This window comes from Oxyura jamaicensis (assembly GCF_011077185.1).
Source record: "Oxyura jamaicensis isolate SHBP4307 breed ruddy duck chromosome 5 unlocalized genomic scaffold, BPBGC_Ojam_1.0 oxy5_random_OJ106553, whole genome shotgun sequence".
NCBI classification, from domain to species: domain Eukaryota; kingdom Metazoa; phylum Chordata; class Aves; order Anseriformes; family Anatidae; genus Oxyura; species Oxyura jamaicensis.
The window spans coordinates 1-10,992 of NW_023303972.1; the positions used below are offsets into that span (position 1 = coordinate 1).

Consider the following 10,992-nt stretch of genomic DNA (forward strand, 5'->3'; position numbering starts at 1 on the left):
TTTTTTTTTTTTTTTTTTTTTTTTTTTTTTGTATGTTGTGCATTGATGAAATCCAAGGTTTCACGGAGGATTGTAGAAGCTAGAGCGAAGCATTTGCTGTTTCATTGTAAACTAATTGAATTTTAGTTCTGTTGTAAACCAGTGCCTACTTAATGGAGTTGTGTTTGTAACTTCATCAAACTAACAAGGAATCAAATGAAACAAAGTAAAAATAGTCTTTGTGAGGGACTAGAAGTGTTTCTACTCACCTTATGCAGTGATTGGCAGGCACCAACATCAGCACATAGACTCCAAATCTTCTGGGAAGTGCATTGTACGTTTCTGTCTGCCTCAAACCACAAAAAAAAAAAAAAAAAAAAAAAAAAGTTCCTTTTCTATTGTAAAGTAGTGTTATATATTGAAACAAACTGAATCTTGAGTTTACTTTGAGTTTCAGGAAAAAATCAGGGAAAGACTGCAGTCTTGATGATCCAATGTACATTCAGCAGTTATATGCCAATTAAATAACCCAGGAATAAAAACTGTTACTTTTAGGACTTGCATATGGGTAGTAGCAAGAGATACATTGGTAAAACAGGAATAATTGAATGTCTCTGCATTTCCACCTGCTTAGCATAAGGCAGAAGGTCTTTTCTGATCAAAAAGTTGTCTAGGAGTCTGACATATGTGGTAGTTAATTACAATCAGAAACATGAAACACATAACTATTAACTGCTTTCTCACACCTCTGACAAAGGTTACTGTTCCCACAAAAAGACAGCTGAACAGCTCATAAAGAACAACTTCCTGAAATCCCAGCAGATTTGCACTATAACACCAGACTTCTGTAAACTTCTGTGACTCAGAAGCTACTTTACAACCTGTTTGGTCATCTTGTCTGCCTGCACAGCAACCCCTGTCAGAGGTGGAAAACACTTCAGACATCTTTTTCTAGCTTCCTTTCCCACCAGAGTCAGAATTTGGTACACATTTAGACAAAAATGGGCTACAGTGGGTCAGCAGCAGCAATGGCATCTGTGTAGATAAACCCCGAATTCTTTCTTGTGACTGGCATCAGAAAAAGGAAGAATAGCCTAAGAAGCTGTTGAAATGATTTAGTAGTCATTTACATACCATGTCTATAACCAAAACTCAAGTACTATCATTAGTTTTAATTATTCAAAGACTGGAGTACCATTAAATATATCCTAAATTCTGTACATCTATACACAACAACATTTTGAAAATGTGGTAATTTGTATAGAAGACCAGCAATGAAAAAGAAAATTGGTTAAATGTGACAGAACACTAATATTGATGTATGCCCTACTTTGTTTATTTTCTTCAGTTTACAAGCACTGAGGAAGGAAAAGTCTCGAGATGCTGCTCGATCTCGCCGGGGAAAGGAGAATTTTGAATTCTATGAGTTGGCAAAGTTGTTGCCGCTGCCTGCAGCCATTACCAGCCAGCTTGACAAGGCATCCATCATCCGACTCACAATTAGCTATCTGAAAATGAGGGACTTTGCTAATCAAGGCGATCCTCCATGGAACCTGAGAATGGAAGGACCTCCACCTAATACATCAGTAAAAGGTATGCTTTAAATGTGTTGTATTGTATCAAATATGGCAGCCTTTAGTAACCTCTAAATTGAAATTTTTACCATCATCCTTTCTTCTTTCCCTGCATATCAAATCCTTTAAAGGGATACAAATGTGGAAATCTGAGGTCTGCATGAGAAAGACACCATGTGAAGGTGAAATAAACCTCTTATTTTATATACTTTTATTTAACAACAAACCTGTTGATATAAGTATTACAGCTCTAAGTTTTCTGGGTAAAAGATTAAAACATTCAAAGTTATTTAGCAATGATTGTGTTACTTTTCCTATTCTAATATTCTATGAAAGGATGCATTTGAGAGGAACATGGTGTTATTCCTTGATTTGAGAACGCAGTCTCTTAATTCTGTCACTAAAACTTAAAGGCAGAATCATGTTGTCTCCCTGTTCACGAACATAACATCCAAATTTTTAAATATTCAGATCAGAGACCAGGATTTTATTCATCATCATTTAATGTGTATAGAAATTATTTTTGACGTTTGAGCCTGTATGCATTTATCAAGACTTCAGCCAAAATATGATATTTTCAATATTAAACACCCTCTTTTCATGCTTAAACAAGCTATTGAGCCATAAATGTTTTAGACATGAGTCGCCATAGAAGTCTGTTAATAGAAGAATCGGAGATTTGTTTTTAGAGGCTGTATGCGTGTTGGTCCTGACTAGTGTTTCCAGTAACTTGTATAAACTGAACCTTTTGTGTAGTTTTTTATTCATGCTATGTATATAGAAGAGTGTGGTCTTGCTGTCTGATAAGTATTTTAAACTAGTGTGAGAGAACCTTATTAAACTACAACTGTCCATGAAGGGTTACTGGCACTGGCAGTGAAAAGAGCTTTTACTTACTCTTCTATTTAAAGGAAGCAAGATTAGTTAAGCAAAGTTATAATTTTCAGTGGATGGAGGGCAGTAGACAGGGAGGGCAACAACCAAAGGACTTTGAGGCTGATGATTTAGTAGCTGGACGTATTTGCGTCACTTCATATATTTCATTTATATTATCTGCCATGCCATATATAATTTTCATGAAGAAAAAAGGTAATAATTACATCATTCAGAGCACAAGTACAACATGGTTCATCAGACTTCTGATATAATGTGCAAATATTTCCCATTTTTTGAGGATGAAACTTTGCTCTCAGGTAATTAAACAATGTTTCAAGATGAGTATAAAGTAGATTCCTTGCTGTAGGATCTATGATCTGTCTGTAAAAATAAATAATTCCTTCCCAAATTCCTGTAGCTAACTGACACACAGAGCTTCTACAAGCTTCCCTGTGTTACAGAAAGTCCGATGTCTGCAGGTTTCTGTGCATATTTTCAGAGTATCTGGGATATGTTTTTCATTATCCTCTTGTGGAATAAGATGTGATATTATAAAATCATATAATATATGAATACTGAAGCTTCCTTTTGGGCAAAGATTGTAATGAAGGAAAGATTTCAAAATGAGAATGAAACCTTATTCTTAGATAAAAGCATAAATAGTCCAGTCTAGATTAACATGTTTTTCCCTATAAAAAAGCTAGGTAAACAGTTAATGCTTTTCTACCTGTTGATGATATGGGTCCCATTCCTCTAGGCATAAGGGCTGTTGGGGGGGATAAAAAAGGATTTTTACTTTTTGTTCTATTTGAATAGAATGTTTTTAGAGCTGGTAAGGATTTTACTTTTTGTCAGCTAATTGAAATAATTATTACTAATTCCATGGTATAAGAACTCACTGTAAGCAGGCTTAACTGTACAGTACATGTATACTTTATTACTTCACCAGTTCTCTTTACACAGAAAACCTGTTCACAGATTCTGATCAAACTTTTGTGAAATTATCACAAAAGAAATTCAATTTTGTTTATTAAGGTTGCTTTTTGCTGACCTTAAAGAAGTTCATATTGATAAACTCATATAAATAGCTTGCAGCTTCATATGAAATACAGTTGATAATTCTACAATAATACACTGGACATTATACTTTGTGCAAGTCCAAGCAATCTCCTGAATAGACTCAAAGGTATTTGGAAAATTGTATGAGAATTTCAAAGCTTAGTTTTAAATTTGTTCCCAAGTACTGTACAGCAATTTCATCATTTTAATTGAGTATTTCAGGAAGGTCCTTTACTCTGCCCTGTATTTATCACAGCTTTTCTTAGAAGTCTATAAAGGCTGATGAGTACATTCTCTTATGTCTATTGTATAGTGATCACTACAAGTTTTGCTTGCAAATGAACACTCAGGTGACTTGATATAATACTTTCAGAGTCAATTACTTCATGGAAATATCTTGAGCAGTTGGGAAGTAACAGATAGTTTTCTCCATTATTTAAGAAATATCTGTATTGTTATAATACAGATCAAATCTACAATGAACATTATGCATTATTCAAGAAATGACCAGGCATTCTCAGCAGTGTTTCAGCTAACTAACTGATGATTGTAACCTTTAAAGAAATCTCATTGTGGTGACTATTGGTAAATCATTTCTCCATTCATAGTAATCTTTATTTAGAGGCTATCTAGAAACCATTATATCTTTTATTAATCTTAAAAGCAATAGCCAATGATTTGACATTTGCTAAAAATGGATAAATCTTCCATCAGCAGACTTCAGTCAATTTTTTTGGTGCATTGTCAAAGGCCTTCTATATGTAGGAAGTATTAGACCTTGTAAACAAATACACAATTTGCAGCAGATGAGTTTAAAGATTAAGGTTCTTAAAGATCAGGACATAATTCTTATAGGGCAGAAAATAATCAAAAAGTTATTTAGAGTCAGTAAGAATAAAATTGTTATTCTTTGCATAGTACATACAGTATGTTATGAATAACAGTACTATTCCTCTTTGTTTCCAACCCTCCTGAAGTCTTTTTTCTTTGACTCCCAGCATTTAAGGGAAATATTCTGAGGAGGAAAGTAAATGAAATACTAAGCTTTTTGTTTTTTCACTGAGTGACTCTGCTGAAAGCTCTAATCTGAGAATGGAAGAATTTTTATAGCACATTCTGTGTGTTCAGACAGTAGTGGTGTCTTAGGTGGCATGTCACTTGAAGGCCTCCCATGTTTTGATTACCTGACCCAGAGCGGGCCCCATAGCCCTTTCACAATATCAAACTGTTGTGAGCACCTTCGTATTTTGGAATATCATTGTCTGCAAATGATTGACTTCAAATTTCTTAATGTTTTTAGCACAAGCTGTTGAAAATGTTCAAAGATCAGCATCTTATGTTCCTTTCCACTATGTGATTTGTTTTCACCAAACTATGTATATTTTTTTCCAAGTCAAAAGAGAAAGGGAGAGAAGGGAGTGTAAGGTGCTGTTATGTTCTGTGACGTGTGGAATGTCTGTAGCTGAAGTGAAGTTGTACCATGTAACCCCTTTTTGGGTGAGCTTTGGACTCTAGTACTAAATTGGGATTACCATCACTGTAAAAAGAAGGTTCCTGACTCTTCGTCTTGAACACAGTTGTTAGCACTTGCCATTTCTGTTTCTTTTGAAGCAGCAATTAACTCAGCAGTCTGTGCCTAATTCTGTAAACCCTTTAGGATACTTGCTATAATGAATTTTGTTCTTTTTTTAGTAAACTGAGGTGTTTATTTTTGTCTTTGGAAATGCAAGTGTTTGTGTAAGGCCATAAGAATAATTTCCTGCTCAAGAATATGAGAGGAAACTAGAGTATGTGAGACAAATTTAGGTGTCTTTTCTTTGAATTAAAAAAGCAATTAAGAGATTATCTGCAATCTCAAGTTATAAGTGGGTTTATTGTGCTTTATTTTATTTAAGCCAAAAATTATTTTACCTGTGTAAGATAATCTTGCTTATCTTCTGTCTGGAGAGAAGATGAGGTGAATGAGATTGTGAGGAGTGAAAAGGACTTCAGTAAACAGTACTGACTGGCATGTCGCTTTTACTTTAGCTATCTCTACTTTTAGCGCTACATGCTCTGAAATCAAGTAGCTTTACATGTCTGTGTTCTGAAATTAATACGTTGGCATATGAAAAGAAATCAGATGTCAAAATTTTGTGGTGGACTGAAATATTTCTTTTCTATATTGCTCTTGTCTTATAACTAAATATGACTCTGACGTGTTACTTGTAATAGAGCATTCAGTGTCACTTCAGTTCTGCATTGGTGAGAAAATCAAAAAATCTGTTGACAATCACAAGAAGAAAAAATATGCTTTAAAACAAAGTTGCACATTTCCTTTGAACTATCATGCTTTTCAAAAGGTCAGTTATCAATGCAAACAAAGTATAAAAGTACAGGTTGAAAATGAACTTTTTTTTTTTTTTTTTATTTTATCATACTGTGGAACTTGGGGTTGAGTCCAGTGCTTTGAATTCTCTGGGAAAGAAAATAAGCAATAATAATAATAGTTGGAAAGTATGGTACTAGTTATCCTAAATGTCAAGTAGGATTACCTTCATTAATTTAAATAACTTTTTATATTAATTTTTATGCTAGATAAGTATTCATTTTTAAGAGGTAAATAAATAGTTCCCTTCTGAATTATCTCATTGTGAGTGATTAAGTAACGTTATCTCTTGTCACCCTCTTACGTTTTAAACTAAATGTTGTCTCCTGGGTAGGAGAAGCAAGGCAGTACAAGCCTTCTGCTAAACCTCACAAACTGATAAACTTTCCTCTGAGATCCACCTTCCTTTCTGAGCTACCACTCACTTCCATCTCAGGGAAACCATCCACAGAGGGGAAGAAATAAACTTTCTTCCTCAACATTTTTGGCCTGAGACTCTGTTTTTCACTGTCAGACAGGAAAAGATCATTCAGATGGCAAGGCAAATATATTGTAACACATGATTTGGCAATATTGTTTGTCATGAAAAGGGCCTCTAAATCTGGCTGTCTGGCTTCATGTGGAACTTCTGCTCTTGTGCTGGAGAATTCTTGATAGCCCTGTAATTTATTACTACATATCTTGCAGGCATTTTTCTTATTGATAGGAAAATCTGATTCCTCTTGGTGCAAAACCTGCTATACAGTGCTTTGGCTGTGTACAAGTATCAAACACTGATTTTAAATGTATTATTTATCCATTCTAAACCTGTTTATTTGGTCATAGGGTTAGTGCAGTTGTGGTAAGTTGTTTAATCACCTATTACATAGATTAAAGAAAAAGTCTATTAGGTGATGTTTAAATGTAGAAAGTGAGTGCTGGAAATTTCAGGCAGTCAGTGGTAAAAAGATAATGTTCATTGTGAGAATTATTGATGGTTTTCTAGTATGAAAGATATGGAACCCAAAATGAGGTAGCTCTGTTTGAATCTCATTGTGATAGATAAGATGAATTGAATACTGGACTCAGACTTGGTGGTTGCCTAGTGACAAGTGATCATGACCTGATTGCTTTCAATCTCTGCAAATGGAGTAGGGTGCCAACCAATATACTCAGTGCTTTGGAGGGACTAATTGTCTAATGGTGAAACTTATATGTGAAATTGATTGTGAGGAAAAATTTAGATAGAGAAATTAGAATAGAAGTTGACTAGAACTCTTACAGGAAAAACATGAAATGACGATTTCTTAGGCACCTGAAAATTATAAAATGGCATACTTTTTCAGAATGAAAGTGAATGCAATAATAAAGAAAACATACCTATGTGTATTTATGTAAAACTTTTGGAATAAAAGGGGAATATATGGCAATTAAACTGGAATGTCTAAGGTGCAGAAAGTTGACAAAGAAAAGAGGTAACATGAAAAATGAAAGGGGTCTCCATTGCCCAGCATATCAATAAAACAACTGAAAGTATTCAGATCTCCTTGGGCTCGGTAGTTCTTTATCATAGATACATGATAATTTATTTATTTTTGATATGCTCATACAGTTTTGACATCCTGACCTGTTTTTTTGTTGTTGTTGTTTGTTTGTTTGTTTCCAATGTAGATTCCAACATAGAAAATTTCCCTAATAACGTGAGCAGCAGTGGAAAATGTGCCATTGTTTATAGCTTAGTCCCTGAAGTCCCAACACACTGCTGTGCAAAACATGGCCTATACCATGTGTATGTTATTACAAAGAATCTTTTTGGACAACTCATCTTGAAGTACCACAATTGCAAGACCAATAAATGTCCTAACAGATTGGAAAGAAAATCAGATGATAAACGGTTCATACTGTACTGTTCATCAGTTTTGTACAAAACTGTTCATTAACTGAAAAACAGTTGAGTGGCATCCAGTACTTCAATACTTCTAGTATTCAGGCTTGAATAAATCAACTGACCTGGGATAACTTGTATCAAAGGGCTCTAAAAACCCTGAAAATATATTTGTCCCACTAGGTTAATTTTAAATGCATCTTTGTTATATAATGGAAGTTGTAGATAGATAAGACTGCAAGGGGAAAAGTTTAAAAAGAAAAACTGGAATGACATGAGTTCTAAAGGTACCAGTGGAGAGACATGGGTAAATGAAGATTAGCTAGTCTGTCATAAATTATAGACATGGTATTGGAGCAATTACTCTAAGGATAAGGGTAAAGTTATATTTTTTTTTTCAATAAACATGGATAAATGAAAAGTAATTTTTGAAAAAAAAAAAAAAGGAAAAAAGCCTAATTCTCTGAGGTTGCTAGTCAATTAACAAAGATACACAGTCTACTGAAATATTTTTAAGGCATTTAATTTACTGGTTCATAAGACTTTGGTTTTAAAATAGTGGAATATTATATTGGCAGATCACACTCTCTCATTAACTGATCAGTTATAACTGATCTTGGAAAGCATAACTGATCTTGAAAAGCAGATCTAAAAGAAAGGTACTATTAACAAAGGAGCTTCTGTGGATTTCTGCAGAAACCACTCTGGGCATGATCATCAATAATCTGGCAGTAAATATGGCATCACTGCTGATTTAAAAATTGCAAATTACAATGATGTTTGGATCATTGACAATGATTTGTGCAATTTAGTAAATCAAACCTCCTGTGTTTTTTTTTTTTTTTTTTTTTTTTCAGTACAACAAAATAGAAAATTAAATTGTTCTTTACTCTTATTATCATATTAGTCATTTTCATCCTGACTACCCTAAATCCAGGATAGTGGCTGTTGCTGTGTAGTTAATTTTGTTACAAGACTTTGAAATGTTTTGGTTTTCTTGTGATGCAGAACAGGAACAATGCGAAAAGCACTTCTCAGGTCTTTTTTTTTTTTTTTTTTTTTTAAATGAGGAAAAAAAAACCTACCTGAAACTTGAAGAGCTAGCAGAAATGATAGAATGATTTAGTTTCTGATGGTGCTTTATTTGTGTCATAAAAAGTTCTATCCATCACTTGTGTGGAGACGCAAAACATTTACTGCTGGTAACAAATTAATGCTCTTTCTAAAATGTTGTCAATCAGATGTCAGTGCCTGGAAGAGTTGTTTATTGCTAGAACTCCACCTTACAACTTAACAATTAAATAGCAAAACAACCAAACAGTAATTGTTTTTATGAGCAAGGAAATAGAACAGGTGACTTTAATGTTTTTTCTCTTACTCGAAGCTGCTATTTTATTTCCATTCTATTGCACTGCAATTCATCTTCTATTTTCTCTTCTTCTACACTGGCTTGGCCATTTTTGCATTTTCTTTGTTATTTTAATACAATTAATTTATTTTTAAATTTACAATTCAGTTTATTTTTCTTGGCTGCAGTTTCAGAGTTGACTCTTCCATTTTGTATTCTGCAATTTTCACTGTGTTTGCAACTATAGTTCTTCAATTCTCAGTGCAGTCTTGGTAATGAAAAACTCATGAAAACCCACCAGAAGAAAATAATAAAAAAAATAACTGTTTGTTTCAGTCTTTCATCCTTCAGTATGCATGTCTATGGACAGTCATCTACTCTATCATTCAAAATTCACGTAATTTCTTCATTCCAGCTAAAAGATAGTATTTTAATTCTAATTCGTGGCTGAGAATATTGACAGTATGGGCTGAGTGTGTTTTCACAAGAGTATGGTCTTCAGCAATGGACTAACAAATATGTCAGGTGGAGAATTGTATTGACAGTTGCATGGGTTGCAACCTTGGTGATTATAGTAAAATAGTAAAACAGCTTAGTGATATGGTTTAGCTTAGTGATATCTTTTAGTGAAGGACTAGTTAGTGTTAGGTCAGAGGTTGGACTCGGTGATCTTGGAGGTCTCTTCCAACCTAGACGATTCTGTGATTCTGTGAAAACAAGACAGGGAAAGCTTTCAACTTAAAAATAAGTTAATTTCTTAATTTCATTATATAATTGTGTATTGTTAAGGAGAGTTAATTACTCATCCAGTAGAAATTTGTGTAAAAGTTGATGCCACAACAGTCCACTTTTCCAAAAATCCTTAATAAAATGTTTCCATATGATTTTACATTAATATTTTATGTTGCATGGGTTAGCTCCAGGTGGTCTTTTTTAGAAGCATGAATATCTTAAATTATATGTACAGTCTACATAACTTTTTCAAATAATGCACATGATGGGGTTATCCAATTACAGATGTGCAATAAATCCGGTGTGCCAAAAATGCTTGCTCTGGTTTTTGCTTATACTAATCAGAAACAGACAAAAAGTAATCATTGCTGTAGTTTTGATATGTAAAATGAAAAAAGGCTGTTGCTATCTGTAGGGCTATATCTGAAAGAATTTTTCTTTGTCTTTTCATTCATCCTATTTTGAACAGAATACAAGTGACTTTGGTTTGAAGAGTGGTTTGAACAGAGTCTGTAAACGTTATATTGTAGTGATCCATTTTTTAAGTGGTTGAAGAATTGGATTTTATGGTTGGATTTACACATTTCAGTGTAGTCATCATACTTGAATTTCCTCAGCTGAGCAAAGAATTTAAGAACATGCTTAAAGTCCTGCTAACTTCAATAAAGTTTAGCAATATCTTTCTTTCTTTTATTAATGTAGTTTACTGGATTTCTGGGTCATTTGAACTCCTACCATATACCTCCAGTGAAATTAATGCTTGCTTTAGATCTCATAGAAATCATTGAGGGTGATAATAAATGCATCCGTATAAAGGGAAGAATAAATAGATTAACTACCTGATAATATATGTAGAAGTCCTTAAACATGCACAAACATACGCAAAAATGTTTTTATTATGAAGAGGGTATTTAAATTTTTACTTTTTTTTTTTTTTTTTTTTTTTCCAGATTTACGTCACTCCACATTACAGGTCAACTGTTACGACTCAAATATTTTGTCTCAAATGAAAGAAAAACTATTTTTTAGAGAAAGAGCAAATCTGTGTTTTTCCATCTCATATGCTTACAATTATATATTTATTAGTATTTTCTAAAATGACTGTCTAAATATTTGGCATAAATAATAAAGCTGTGGAAATGAAGTTTAAAGTAGATGGATTTAATAATAACTCTTAATTTTTGTGTAATAG

At 33.4% G+C, this 10,992-nt stretch overlaps 1 long non-coding RNA gene across 1 annotated transcript; it reads left to right on the top strand.

The window, feature by feature from the left end:
- Positions 1–367: 367 nt before the first annotated feature.
- LOC118157416 lies at positions 368–2,411 on the top strand. The gene is made up of 2 exons (XR_004746628.1): positions 368–1,572; positions 1,685–2,411. It is a non-coding gene; the product is annotated as an uncharacterized LOC118157416 (long non-coding RNA).
- Positions 2,412–10,992: the final 8,581 nt, after the last annotated feature.